The 15,520-nt window shown below is 35.2% G+C and overlaps 1 protein-coding gene across 6 annotated transcripts in view; it reads left to right on the plus strand.

Moving 5' to 3' along the window:
- LOC131801188 (uncharacterized) overlaps positions 1-15,520 on the plus strand; it is a 66,485-nt gene that overhangs the window by 26,015 nt on the left and 24,950 nt on the right. Inside the window, exon 1 of one of the 6 annotated variants that reach the window (XM_059119408.1) lies at positions 5,123-5,307. The exons of the other annotated variants lie outside the window; for them this stretch is intronic. The gene's annotated coding sequence lies outside the window, so the exon portion shown is untranslated. Of the gene's footprint in view, positions 1-5,122; positions 5,308-15,520 lie in introns of those variants that run through there. 6 annotated transcript variants of the gene reach the window in all.

Here is a 15,520-nt window from a genome sequence, read left to right on the forward strand (position 1 = left end):
TTAATAGACACAGGCACGGTCGACGAAGGGGTTTTTGTTGTAACAGACAAAACAAACTTACATGGTTATGTTACTTCGTTCAGGTTGAACGAAAACATAACAAGTGGAGAAAGATGTAAATGTTTATAAGTGCGGTTGTAAGATTTAGAAGATTTTCCAAAAGAATTTTAGTTTTATGTAATTCTTTTGTTCCTCTTCTATTGAGCTTACGATCTCGTCACTTGAGTAAAAATGTTTTTTGTCATAGAAGTTATTTTTTAAATAACTTCTGGGGAGAATATCCCAGACAAGAAACAAGGGAACTGATGAGGATTGGTGGCTCTTTCCGAAACCTAGGTATTCCCTGCCTTACCCCCTGGTAAACATTACCATCGTTCTCCACTAATAAACAAACGTTGTTTTATAAAAACAACAATAATGGGATTTTGCCTGACGATTTTTGCAACAACAAAATACTATGGTATCCCAAACAAGCAAGCCAAACACTGTTATTAATAATTATCCAAAAAATTATTAGATATAAGATCGATATCAATTTGTTCGGCTTCAGCATACTTCAGGATATAACACCCCAATTGACGGATCGTTTTCCACATTTGAAAAAAATTTGTACTAGGGAATAATTTAAAGCCATAGTTTCCTTGCCTTGTTCCTCAGACGGGCATGCATAATGTTTATAAGGTACAACACGCTCTTCCTTACTTGAGTAATTTCATGTCAATTCATTCTATGATAATCATTGGAGAGAATTTTTTTCTATTACCCCAGGAATAAGAGAAGAAAGCTTTCTCAATTAATTTTTATACCCTCCACCATATTATGGAGGGTATATTAACTTTGTCATTCCGTTTGTGACTCCTTGAATTGCTCATGTCAGACCCATAAAGTATATATATCTTTCGAACGAATTGAGATACATGTTTATTTTGCCAGTAGGCAGGTTAAGTTCGTAAATGGGCCTTATAGATTCACGTTTTCATATAGCCCCCATATAACGGTACCTCCCGATATTCGATATTTTGAAGATTTTGGCGACATTATTCACCGGGATTGAATATGGTAATGGCTTATGACAAACAAAGCATATGTATAACAATATAACGGCTGTATTCGGTATTTTTAAGATTTTAACAGAATTTTTAACGGATTTTATTCTTTGAAAATTTCTAAATTCGTTCCAAATGGTGGAAGGTATTCAAAGTTCGGCCCGGTCGAACTTACTGCTTTTTTACTTGTTTTTTGTCAAACGGTTCCAACGCTACTTATTGACCACCCCTGTCGACCGAGGGAGTGACCATCCCCATATGTAGTCGCGTACACAAGCGTTAGTAATTCCAGCTACAGAAATAAACTTCATTAGCCGCTTAAAATGTAATTATTTAAATAAAATCTATTGATCATTTAATTCAAAATTTCATTGCCTCAGAAGGTATTTTAGTTAAAGAATACCCTAAGATTGAATTTGTTTGTGTTAAATTAAAATATTTAAATTTTCTTCTGCAACGCGAAAGGTAAAATATTGGATTTAATTTATTCTTCAACCATAACTTCTTCTGTGTACAGAAGCCCTCCTTTCGCAGAGCCAGAGGATATGTATCATCCTACTCTTATGATAGCGATTGAACCTAGTAACATTCAAACAGTACATACTTCATCTCAAAATAAGTAGCACAAGTTAAACTTTGGCAAGACTGGATTAGCTGCGTTCTACATTATCTATATATATACATATATAAAAGAGGGAAATGTCTGTATGTTGGTTTATTTGGTTGTAATTTATGGATTGGAAAACCGCTGAACAGATTTTCCTAAAAATTTCCCAGTATACTACAACATCGCCTGAAAGTAACATAGGCTATATAAATTTTTGAAATTCCTTTTGGAACTGTAGATATAACATCACAATCGGAGGTACTTCCCAAAAATTTAAATTTTATATGCACATACAATTGATCGATTACAGATACAGTCTCCAAATTTGGAATGCATAACCGAATTTGAAACAAAATAAATTTGACAAATTATATTGAAATCGGTTCAGATTTGGAAATAGCTCCAATATACATTTTCGGCCGATTTCATTTATGTGATGTACCAAACACGCTATGTATCACTAATTTCAATGAAAATTGGAATGTGTGATGTGATTGTCTAAGAAATATGTTTGATAAATTATATTGAAATCGGTTCAGATTTGTATATAGCTCCCATATATATTTTCATCCGATTTCATGTATTTGATGCATTAAACACGACATGTACGCCACATTTCAGTTAAATTTGGACTGTGTGATGTGATTGTCTAAAAATTTGTTTGCTTTTTTGATGCACAAAACACGATACGTATGTCCGATTCCAATCAAATTCGTATTTCAAGCTTTTATAAAATCAGTCCTACTTGTGAAAATGGGCTGTGATATTGGTCCAGCTTGGTTTACGCCACAACTTACGCGCTTACGTAACCTAAAAAGCATGTTATTTAAAAAATTTAAAAATCCTAAAAACTTCTAAATATTCATTAATTCTAAAAGAAAATTCCCTGAATTTCCAGTAGAGAATCATGAGAACCTAATTGAATAGCAGACATGTTTGCAGATTTTTTTTTTCAAAATACAGTAGATCCAAGCGAAACTCATACACTTAGCAAACAATTTTCAAACAATTCACTGCCAGAAGAAACCTATATTTTTATTAGTGTATTGGGTACTAGAACTAGCCGTAGAACAAAAGTTTACTGTTTTTTTTTTTTTTTTCATAAATCGCGATATATCTGCGATTGTTAGTAGAAGCCGATCCACTGTTCAGTACATCATAAAACGGTTCAAACAGATGGATGTGTAGAAACTTGACCGGCAAATAATAAAATATTCACCTTGTGTAATGAGAAGTAGATTTTACGGCAGATCAAAAAGGATATATTTTTGTGTGCACCGAAGCTCGCGAACATTGCTGAAAAGGATTTGGGAAAAGTATGTTGCCCTCAAATAATAAGAAATATACTGCATAAGTAGAATTACAATGAAAGAAGAGCTAGACATAAACCTCTAATCAGCAAGCGAAATTAAGAAGTAAGATTGCGATTTGCCAAGGAGCACATATCAAAAGATTTTTCATTTTGAAAGAATGTGCTGTTCACGGACGAGAGCAATTTCAACCTTTTTGGTTAAGATTGCTGGCCTTATGTACGGAGAAAGGCAAATGAAGCGCTCCTTGCCAAAAATATGAAGCCTACAGAAGGTGAGACAGTAATGGTGTGTGGTTGTTTTTCAGCCTCTGGACCTGGTGTATTGCATTTTATTGTGGGTATTATGGATCAGACAATGTACTTAACATTTTGAAAGAATGAGAGAATTTATGGAGCTATCTCGATGGAAAAATCCGCCAGCATACCATATCTTGCAAAGAAGATTTGAAGAAAGATTTGTTGAAAGAATGGCAAAAGATTGAAGCTAGCTTTTGCAAAAAAAAAAAAAAACTTGCTAAAAGTATACCAAATAGTCTACAAATGATAAAAAAAGTAAAGGAATGCATACAAAATATTAATGTCTAAAAATACTTTCAATTGTACGGGGTGTACGAGTTTGGCTTTGACATTGACATATGATCTCTTTTAATATTTATTTTTACTTTAAATGAGTTAAAATGTTAAGTTTTTGCTTTTTAAATTACTACCATACTGTACTAATAAAATGTAAATAAACATATTTTTGATTTGATTTTTATTATGTTATAAGATCAGCTATATCTTCCTCTAACAAGTATTTTTAATACTTCGCTAATCAGGTTATTTTTCTGTAATTTGGCGTTCTGACAGTAGATGTGGTATTAAAATTATAGGGGTATTGCAATTCCTAAATTTTTGAGCGTTTGGTTACGCAATGAATAACTCACTTCGTTAAATCTATAGTAGCAAAACATCAGCATGGTTTTGTTAAAGGAAGATCAACTTGGCAAATTTATTAGAACTGGTCTGTAATTTTCACATATTGTCAAATAATCTCCAAACTGACATTATATACTGATTTCAGTAAAGCTGTCCATACGGTTGTGCATAATTTGTTAATATATAAACTTGACATAATGGATTTCTATACAATTCTTCTAAAATGGATATCGTCTTATTTGCATAACCCAAAAGGATTCATTTAATAACACTCTCTACAGTATTTTCTGGTGTTCCTCAAGGTAGCATTTAGGTCCACTACTTTTCGCATTTAAATGACCTTCCATCTATTATTTGCCACTCCAAAATATTAATGTTTGCTTTTCTGCACTCTTAATTCTCACAACCAATAACTTAATTGCAACATGACTTGTACTATCTTGCAAATTGGTGTAGTGCCAATGGAATGTCATTAAATTTAAAAAAAATGTCTTTGTATAGATCTCGGCATATGGTTTACAACTATTTCATATATAAGTTCGTACAAATTGGATAATGTAGGCTCGTTTCTTAATCTTGGTGACATATTACACAATAAATAACGTTTTAATTTACATATAGAGTCTTGTGTTAATAAAGCTAAATCGTTACTAGGATTTATAAAACGGCGGTCAAGGGAATTCGATTATCCTTATGTGGCCAAACGCTTATTTATCAGCCTTATTCGACCTACTTTAGAATATGGTTGCGTGCTTTGGAGTCCTTTCTATAAAAAATATTCAAGAAGTACAGGTTCAATTTATTTTGTTTGCTCTGAGAGGTTTAGGATGGAATTCAAATGAACTTCTTCCACCTTATGAGAGCAGGCTAAAACTTATCGATCTTACTACACTAGGGAAAAGTCGATTAATACTAACATGTATTTTTATCATCAACCTTTTGCGCGGTCAAATTGATTCTGAGTTTTAAACTGGTGAAATTAAATTCAATGTCCCCTTGAGTGAAGGTTTTAAGTAATTTAACGCCTCTGCTCTGCAAAAGTGCGTGTTGTTGGGATAGTTTACTGCAAGATGTAAGAATGTGCTTGACGTCAACATCAGCTCCGCATTTGGGACTTTTTTTATCCGCATTCTTATTGATTAGATGTTGATGTGTTATAATTGAATGCACTATGTGTAAACGGGAAAAAAATCTAAATGTTATTTTTCTCAGTGTTCGTAGGATACACTGCTGCTTGGTTTTATGGGTTAATATCACTATAGTGGTGATGTTTAAAACTTTTCATGTTGGCTAAGCGATGTTCATGAAGTCTTTTTTGAGATCAATATTTTCTGTGATATTTTCAAAGAACAATGGGGAACCGCATGCAAGCTTTGCAGCAGAGTCAGCATGTACATTGACCAACATGTCCTCGATGTACACAAGTAAGTTTTATTTTATTGTTGTTGGATGTAAGTATGTTCCTTGTTTGTTAATGCAAGCCCATTTGATATTTGATATATTATGTATTAATTTTATAGCAGATAAGCTGTCAGTGAAAATCAACGTTTCTTGCCAGCATTATTTACAACTGCATATGCAGTTGTAAAATCATTCTTGGAAGCATCAGTAAAACTGGTGACCAATCGACATATAGTAGACTAGTTGTTAAAAATGCGAGATTAATGTTGGATGTGTTGTCTTTTTTGAAAATTAATAAAGGTGTATCACATGTTTTTTCAAGGTGCGGAGAACGAACGTTCGTTTTTAGAACACAAAATGAGCTCATGCGAGATGGTCGTATTTTTAAATGTTCGGGATACGCTGTTTGCATTTTTTGAACCGGCAGAACGTTTATGATGCTGTTTACAAAATTGTTTTTTGTATTGCTTGTTCGAAGGGACAATAATTATTATACTTTTTCCCCATAACCCACTTGTGGCACTGCTTAGTATTGTGCGCTGTTTGCTTACAATCGTGAAAAGTGCACTAAATGCTCTTTCTACCTACAATTGACTTGATGGAACTGCTAAAACTATTTCAGCCAGATTAAACAAATATCTTTCTTTAGCTGACAGACCTTTCCAGCAGTCAAGTAATTCGTTGCGAAATGTAGAATTTGTCTATATGTAAATTATATATTCGTTTTTGGCGAATATTGCCATTATTTTGAATTGAGATAGGCTACAAGTCCAAAATATTGTAAGGATTTGATTTGGTTATATTTTTAACACTTGTAGATGCCTCGAGTAAATCTGACTATGACTGGCCTCGTAATATCTTTTAATGTTTCCTAATATGTACCCTTTAAGTTCCTTTTACAAAAGGCATATAGAAATGTTTTTTTTTTTCTTTATTGTATGAAACAAGTTTTGCTTTATCTATACTTAACACTTTGCCTAATTTTTAAATCAGCGTAAAAAACAAAAAATAACATGTCTCACCATAATCTAAACACAATTGTTTACTGCACACACGCACAACCGGCAAAATGAGCGATCACAATCAATCGCGAACGTTCGTTGGCATTGTTGAGCGTCCAGCAAGCATAAAATATGCCGCAAATAACTTAGAAGTCACATCTAAGCCATAGAAATCATCGCGTTTGGTATCGCTTTTTCACTCCGGAAGGAGCATCCTTCGGGAAGAAGTAAACCACGCCCGCGATAGTTTTAAGCATGACTAAATAGCGCATACAGCGTTACTTCTAATAATCGTGTAAGACACTAGCGCATACAGCGTTACTTCTAATAATCGTGCAAGACGATAGTTATTGGAAGCGAAAACAAAAATTTAATTTTTTTACTGTAGAATTAATACTCATGTCAGACCCAACAAAGTATATATATTCTTGATCAGCGCAAAATTCTAAGTCGATCTGTCCGTCCGTCTGTTGTAATCACGCTATCTTTCGAACAAATTGGGATAGAAGGCTACAATTTTGCACACATGTTTATTTTGGCAGCAGGCAGGTTAAGTTCGTAAATGGGCCATATAGGTAAATGTTTTAATATAGCCCCCATATAACGGTACCTCCCTATATTCGGCATTTTGATGATTTTAGCGATATTATTCACCGGAATTGTTTCAAATTTTGTATTTGAAGTTCGTAATGGATTCTACAGCCTATGACAGAAAAATATGCCCCATATTACGGTACCTCCCGATATTCGCTATTTTTATGATTGTAGCGACATTATTCACCGGAATTGTTTCAAATTTGGTATTTGAAGTTCGAAATGGATACTACAGCCTAAGACAGAAAATGGTCTGTGCAGGTCCACGTCTTTGTACAGCCCCATACAGCGGTACCTCCCTATATTCGGTATTTTGACGATTTTAGCGACCGGATATGTTTCAAATTACGTATTTAGAGTTCGTAATGTGAACTACAGTCTGTGACAAAAAATTGCCTATGCAGGTCCAGGTCTTTTTATAGGCCCCATATATCAGTACCTCCCTATATTCGGTATTCAGACGATTTTAGTTACAATACTCAACGAAATTGTTTGAGGTATCGTATTTGAAGTTCTTAATGGATGCTACAGCCTACGACAGAAAATTGTTTATGCAGGTCCAGGTCTTCGTATAGCTCCGATAAAATGGTACCTCCCCACATACGGTATTTTGATGCTTTTAGCTACATTATTATCCATTTATTTCAAGTTTTGAATTTGAATATGGTAGTGGCTTATGACAAGCAAGGCCTATGTAGGTTCACGTCGTAGAGACCCCAATACAAAGACTATATTCGGTATTTTAGGATTTTGATAGAATTTTTAACGGATTTTATTTATTGAAAATTTCAAAAGCATTCCAAATGGTGTAGGGTATTCAAAGTTTGACCTGGTCGAACTTACTGCTTTTTAACTTGTTTTTGTTTGAAAAATATGAGGTCTGTCTTGGAATTTGATCCTGGGTGTTTAGAGAGCAAAGCGGACATGCTTGCCACCGCGTCACAGTTTCTTATATTCCTCAAATAGAATAAAGTCTTATTTATATTAAATTCGTGAATGATTGCAAACTATCACTGTCACGATGGAAGTGACTGGATAGTGTTTGCACACGCGACACCTTATTTTAACTTTCTTGGCGCCACTACGTAGCAACTCCGTGACGATCGAAAGTAGACAACAGTAGTTTTGTTATTGTAAATGTACATAGAGGCATCTTAAAAAGGGAGTGAGTGACATCCAAATGCTAGCAAGGCGATTGTCAAAACTGATTTCAACCACCAACGCAGTGAACGATCGTTGTTGTGTGCTCGCACTCGTTTGTAATGTGTGTGCGAACCCTGCCAGCATTTGGAAGTGAGTAAATCACTTCCATTTTAAGATACAGGAATATAAGACACTGCCCAGCAAGCAAAAACTATCCCCCAAATCACTTAGAAGTCACGCCTAAGGGATAGAAATCATCGCGTTGGATATCGCTTTCTCACCCCGGAAGGAGCATCCTTCGGGAAGAGATGAACCACGCCCGCGATAGTTTTCTAATGATCGCGGAAGTCACTTCCTCGATAGTTATTGGAAGTGAAAAAACTAAAAAAAAATTACTCTAGACTTAAGCATTTATTTTTTATTGTTATTGTCTCTTTTTCCAATGTTCATTTGCATGGAACTATTACAAATTAGATGAAATGCTCAAACATTTTTTTTTCGTTTTAAAAATGTGATGTCTGGATTGGGAATCGAACCGAGGTGTTCAGAGAGCAAAGCTGGCATGCTTACCACTGCACAGTGTCTTATATTCCTCAGATAGAATAAAGCTTTATTTTTGTTCAACTCGTAAATGATTGCAAACTATCACTGTTTTATCCGATGGCAGTCACTAGACAGTGTTTGCACACGCGACACCTTCTTTTATCTTTCTTGGCGCCACTAAGTAGTAACTACGTGACGATAGAAAGTAGGCATCTTAAAATGGAAGTGAGTCACTCACTTCCAAATGCTTGCTGGTTGTGGCGCAGTGGTAAGCATGCCAGCTTTGCTCTCTAAACACCCAGGAACGATTCCCAAGACATATATATATATATATATATATATATATATATATATATATATATATACATCTTTGGAAACAATAGGCCTAGCCCTTCTGACCCTAACCCTACCCTTGTGTAAAATTTTCGTGAGGATCAGACGATAATTACAATCTGTATGTAATATCTAACAGAATATTGTGTTTTAAGGTGAAAAAATATGATAAAATATACACTTCAATATTTTAAGTCAAATTGAAAAAATCTGACGATAAAAAATGTGAAAAAATAAAATCACAAAATACTACAAAATCTATATTTACATCCGTATTGGCATCTTTTTATGCGTGTTTTTTATATGCCAAGAGGGCATTCCGAATTGACAAAATTTGTCAAAATCGGCTTAGCCATTTTTAAGATACAAGCATTCTAGCTAACATCCTCTACCTTTGTATATATACATTGTATATTATTCGCTATACATATCCGATACATTTACTATCGGCATCTTCTTAACGGTCAGAATTGACCTGTTCGTCTATTTGTGATTTCGCCTGGATTAAAAATATTCGCGGTTTAATGGAAAATTTGACTTTTATTTAATACAAATGTTATGGTCTATTTCAGCCACTAAGTATTGCCCGATGACCTTGTTCTATTCTCTGAGAGTGTGGGCCAGATTCTTTTGGGGATGGTGCATGAAAAACTCCCCCAGTATTGGGGATATTGACGCTGAGACACGCTGGATCATAGCGGGAATAATACTGTGGTCCTGGAGATTTAAAAGGCTTGAATGTGTCTATAGCCACATAATTTTGGGTAAGCTTACAATTCTGTCAGCCAGGTTTTGGTCTCTAACCGTATGATCACGATGCACTTGATCGGTTTGCCGATTGCTTGCCGTATCGATAAAGCCAGGGAAGTGTGTGTTGGCTAGCAGGTTAAGAGTCTCTATCCCAGAGTCAGTCCATGTGCCGTCAGTCCGTTTAGTACTTTCTATGGATTTAGGATCCTTCGAAAGGACTTTACGAAAACTGGAGGCATCGTTGACACTTTCTATCGACTCCGTGAAGCATACCAAGAGGTGCGCTTGGCCTTCTTGATCTCACTGCTGCATTTGTTAAAGGATGCCTTATAGGCATCCCAGTCCGTACGTAGTTTGGTCTTGTTGGCCCTATTATACAGTCGCCTACTATGCCTCCTTAAATTGACTAAATGTTTTGACCACCAAACTGGTTGACATTTTTTTCCCGGGGTCTTCGATGAATACCCTCTACTAAGATTTTTAAAACTATCTTCCAGTGGCCTGAAAACGAGCACTTAGGAGAAACTTTCCAGTCTTGTGTAAGAGATTCATCCTTATTAGTTAGGGTGAGGTCAATGACCTCTGCCCTATCTTTGATTTGAAATGTGCATCGTTGCCCCTATTACATATTACATGCGGGTGGTTCTTTTCGAACTTTGCAATTACCTTGAGGTTCATCTTAATCAGAATACTCTCTCTCTCCGTTATTTGCGCGGGGTCTTGGCCGAAATTTTTACAATAATTTACCGACCTTTTATAGCCCCGCGTTGCTTTAGTCTAATTCAGGTCGGCGCCATCATGAGAGGTAGTGTTTCTGGTAGGATCCCTGCCAGTACCTACATTGATGGCGTCTTGCCGATCGAGGCTAGTAACATCGGAGGTGACCGACGATGATCCCTCCTGGATTTGGGACTCTGCGCAAGTTTCGCTGGGAGTGTTCTTAGTGGCCTTTTGAAATGACTTACCACTTTGAGACGAGGAAATGACCGTGATGTCAAGTTTCTCATCCGAAAGTGGTGAGTCATTTCCAAAGCCAGAAGGAACACTTTCCTGACTGAGCCTTAGCGTTTTTGTCCTTTCCAGGAGAACGGACAATTGTTCACTATGTTGCTGAGTACTGTCATGGATGACGTCACTGTAATTCAGTATAGAGTCATCCCCCTCCCGAGGTGGAAATCGTGTCCTGTGGCCGGCCTTGCTTCCTTGGGAGCAATAGTGTCATTGGTGGTAGTTGGGGGTTTGTTTTTGTTTGTATAATTGTTTTTCTCCATATGAAAAAGTCGGACTTGGAGGAGACGAGGTTCACCATGGCATAGCCTTCCTACCATGGCAAGGACTTGGCAACTAAGCCTGGTAGTCACTGAGGCGCCCAGGTATCAGTGAGGCAACCGTACGAATACAGTCAACCGAGGAACATTAATGGGCACGGTTTACGTAACTCCCCAGCGTCGAATCAGGGATCATGGGCACTCGGATATTTGTTCCGAGACTCTCCCCTCGGTACCGCTGAGATGTCCGCGACTGCTTATTTATTCGCAGCTGCCCAATATATCTATTGGGCGTTCCACTATCCGCTACCTGTGGACGCATCCGGTAGCATCCAGCTATTCTTCCGATAATCGGCCGGAAGGGTATATTAACTTTGTCATTCCGTTTGTAACTCTTCGAATTATTCATAATAGACCCTACAAAGTTCGTAAACGGGCCCACGTTTTCAGATAACCACCACCCCCCCCATATAACGGTACCTCCCGATATTCGATATTTTCATGACTTTAGCGATATTATTTACCGGAATCATTTCAAATTTCATATTTGAAGTTTATAATGGGTACTACAGACTCTGACAAAAATGTTTGTATAGCCCCCATATAACGGTAGCTCCCTATATTCGGTATTTTGAGGATTTCACCAACATTTTTCACTGGAATCGTTTCAAATTTCGTATTGAAGTTCTTAATGGGTACTACAAGCTATGGAAAAAATTTCATATAACGGTTTTCATTACTACCACTTAGTTTTTGGAATTTTTTTTTTTTTGAAATTTTTCATGTTCCTTCCAAATGGTGAGGATATTAAAAGTTCGGCCCGGCCGAACTTAGCTGTTTTTTTTGTTTATATTGCTCTCACACATGAGTCTATATCATTACATCTGATTTACATTGATTTGAAAAAATAGCCCTTCTTGTTAAATATACACTTTATATCTGGCATTGCGGAGTTTTAAAATAAAAATAATATTTCTGTGTTGTAACAGACAAAACTAAATTACATGGTTATGCTATTTCGTACAGGTAAACGAATACATAACCAGTGGAGAGATTTGGAACAAATGCCAAAAGAATTTTGGTGTAATTCAATTATTCGGTCTCTCTTCTATTCATATCTTCACTTGGGTGAAAAACGTTTTTCTCATAGGAGATATTTTAAAATAACTCCAAAGTTTTCGAAACCATGGTATGTTGCCTTGTTTTTATGAAAACAACAACTATGGTATTAAGCCTAACTATTTTGCAAAAAAAAAAAAAATATATATATATATATATATACGTATGGCCAAAATAATAAGTACATCATTTTATTTGTATATGTTCAGGTAAATTAAAAAAATGTATTTAATGTAATGCAAAACTATTTTTTTATTCCATTCTTACAACATAAGCAAACTTATTACAGTAAGTATTTCAGGAATTTTTAGGTTAAATTTTTATCAGTATTGCTTATAACATTAGTATCCAGTATATCCACCTTTATTTGCTATGACCTTCTGTATTCTTTTTGGCATACTACTTACAAGCTTACGGCAGGTATCAACAGGTATTTTATACCAAGCTTTTTGTACAAAATCCCAAAGTTGGTCTTTATTTTGGAATGATTGTGTACTAATGCGTTTTCTATGGGATTGAGGTCAGGAGACTGGCTAGGCCAGTCTAGGAGTTTTATTTTATTTTGCTGAAACCAATCTTTGACATACCGGGATGTGTGTTTCGGATCGTTGTCCTGATGAAACACCCATATAAGTGGCATATCTTCTTCAGCATATGGTAACATTATAGTCTCCAATATATTTTTGTACTCGAATCTGGTCATTGTATCAGTAATACAATATATTGGACCAACGCCATTCCAAGAAAAGCAGCCCCATACCATTATGCTTCCACCCCCATGTTTGACTGTCTTTTTTGTAAACCGAACATGAAATTCTTTTCCTTTGGGGCGACGAACGTTCCTTCCATTATCATTTCCAAATAAATTTATTTTGGTTTCAACGCTCCATAGATTATTTCGCCATTTTTTTCATGTACGGATCTGCACCAACCCAAATGTTCTCTTGCGAAAAATAACCACATCATCAATTGTTTTTACGAAGCAGTGGAACCTTTCTGGCTATTCGTCCTGGCAATTTGGCATCTGCAAGTCTTCTCCGAATAGTTCGAGCGGATATCACATTGCATTCGTCCGCAGAAATTTCCCGAGAGGATATAAAGGGATATCTTTTTGCGAGGGTGACAATAAGGCAATCCGTTATATGCGATGTCTTATTTGGCCTACCGCGTGTTTCTTTAGTTTTTTTGGGTTTCAACGCACTTTGGACAAAACACACTGATCTATCAAGTGATTTTGTCACTAGTCTTCTTTCTTCTGGAGAACAGTGTTTATTTCGACCCACCTACCGATAAAATTGTGGTGCAATTTGTTTTAATTTTGATAAGGAAAATTAGTTAAATAACAAACCTTTATTAAAATGCACTCAGCAAGAGGTAAATATTGAAAAATCGAAATTGTACTTATTATTTTGGTCAGCCAAAATACGAACTTTAGCACAAAAATAAAACAGAAACAAAAGTAACGGGATTTTTGCATTTGTTCACTTGTTGATTCATAGTTGCCATATATATGTTTGGAAATGGTGCAAAGTTGCCATATTTTACTTAACGGCCCAGACCGCGTTGCCTGTAGTTTTAGTTTTTGTTCTGTTCTGTTGTTTTAGTCTTTAACGCATAGTTTTTAAAGCATGATAATTCACAGATCTGGCTCACAAAAGTGGCACAATTTTTAGTATAAATGATGACTCATCTAAAGAGAAATAAATATGCATTTCAAAAATGTCAATATAGGTTCACGTAAATAATATAGCACATATATTAAACTGTATACACCAATTGTTTATAATAGTCCCATGTAAGATGGTTCTCTACCCCCAAAGTAGCCTAAACACACATTTTAAGCCAAATCGATTCAAAAATATAATCAAAACCCTCGAAATAAATAAAATCAGGGGGTACCTTTATATAGGTAGCGCCAAAACATTGACATTGAAAATTTTCCGCGAAGAGGTGACCTACAATGTGACCATGACCCTGGAAATAATTGAAATTAGTGGATGCCTTCATACAAGGGTTATACCAAAGCTTGGTCCAATATTTATAATTATTTGAAAGAATGTTTTGTTCTTTCTAAAATCTCAAATTACCAACATTTAAGGAATTAAAAAGGGGCAATGCATACCAACCTGAAACATATTTTGTACAAAATGATTCTTTATGTAACCCATAGGACTGCATTAACTTTTGCGGAGTATAGAGGAAAATATTTGAGGCCCTTTGCGTATGTTTAAGCTATATAAAATGGACCCTAAAAAGTTTGACTCGGGAACCCCACCCCTTTAAAGATTCTTATCTACCAACCTCATGATTGTCTTGGGTGCAGCGATAGCCCATAGTGCCCGTATGAAGTTACCTGTGATTTAAGGTTACGGGTTCGTTTAAGGGCTCGCAAGAATTTTCCAATGATATGATTACTTTTCTTACCAAATTTTCAATTCGCTCCACTGTTTTGTGTAGTACGCATATTACATTGCCTCTTCATATTCGGTAGTTCACTAATTAAAGTCCTAATGAATTTTGAAATCCTGGAAATATGACTTTAATTTAACTATCAAAAATAAGGTTTCATCGGTTTATAAAAGTTAGGGACTCCATAAATTGTATTAAAACGTAGAAATCTTTGTCAATTAAATTATGACATGTTTTTGTTACAATTTCTACCGAATGAACTGTAAATTGACATTTAATGTTTTGAGTATATATATATATATATATATATATATATATATATATATATATATATATATATATATATATATATGTTATAACCCAAACCAAAATGCCTTTCCAATGACTTGGCAATATATTCATATTACAATTATCGTACCATCTGTCATTTAGAAAAAAAAGCCACACCCTTCTTGCAAATCACACAATCGATCGTATTTCAAATCATACGATCGAATCAAAAGACCAATAAATAATCATACGATGTATCTAGAATTAAAATAAACAATTATGTATATTGCACTCATTCACAAATAAAGATTTAGTTCTATTCCAGCAGCAAACTTTAATTGACGTGTTATTTTTAACGCGAGTTTCGCCAAAGGGAGGAAACTCACTTTAGTTTTTAAAAAATATAATACTATTAAGAATGATTATAATTGGCGCAGTCGGTAGGATTACCATGATCGTTTGGTAGTCCGTGAAACGAAATCCTACGTAAAAGGATAAGTCCTCCGGAAAGGGACAATAAACTTAGTGATTAAAGAAACATTTTAGTGAATAGTAAAAAAGAAACAAGTTAACAAAATTACGTTAAACAAGAAAACTAGGAAAAGTTAAAAGTGGACATCACATCCTAATAAGAGAGAAATAAATTTTTAAGATTAACAAATTGTTACAAATTTAAAAAAGCAAATAATTACAATATAAGAAATAATTACGAAACTTAAAAAGTGAAAGTGGTAAAACATTAGAGGAAAACTAAAAAACATTAAAAGACTTACAAATAGCCAAAAAATAGCAACGAAGTGAAATTT

The sequence above is a fragment of the Musca domestica genome, unplaced genomic scaffold (genome assembly GCF_030504385.1).
Source record: "Musca domestica strain aabys unplaced genomic scaffold, Musca_domestica.polishedcontigs.V.1.1 145, whole genome shotgun sequence".
NCBI lineage: Eukaryota > Metazoa > Arthropoda > Insecta > Diptera > Muscidae > Musca > Musca domestica.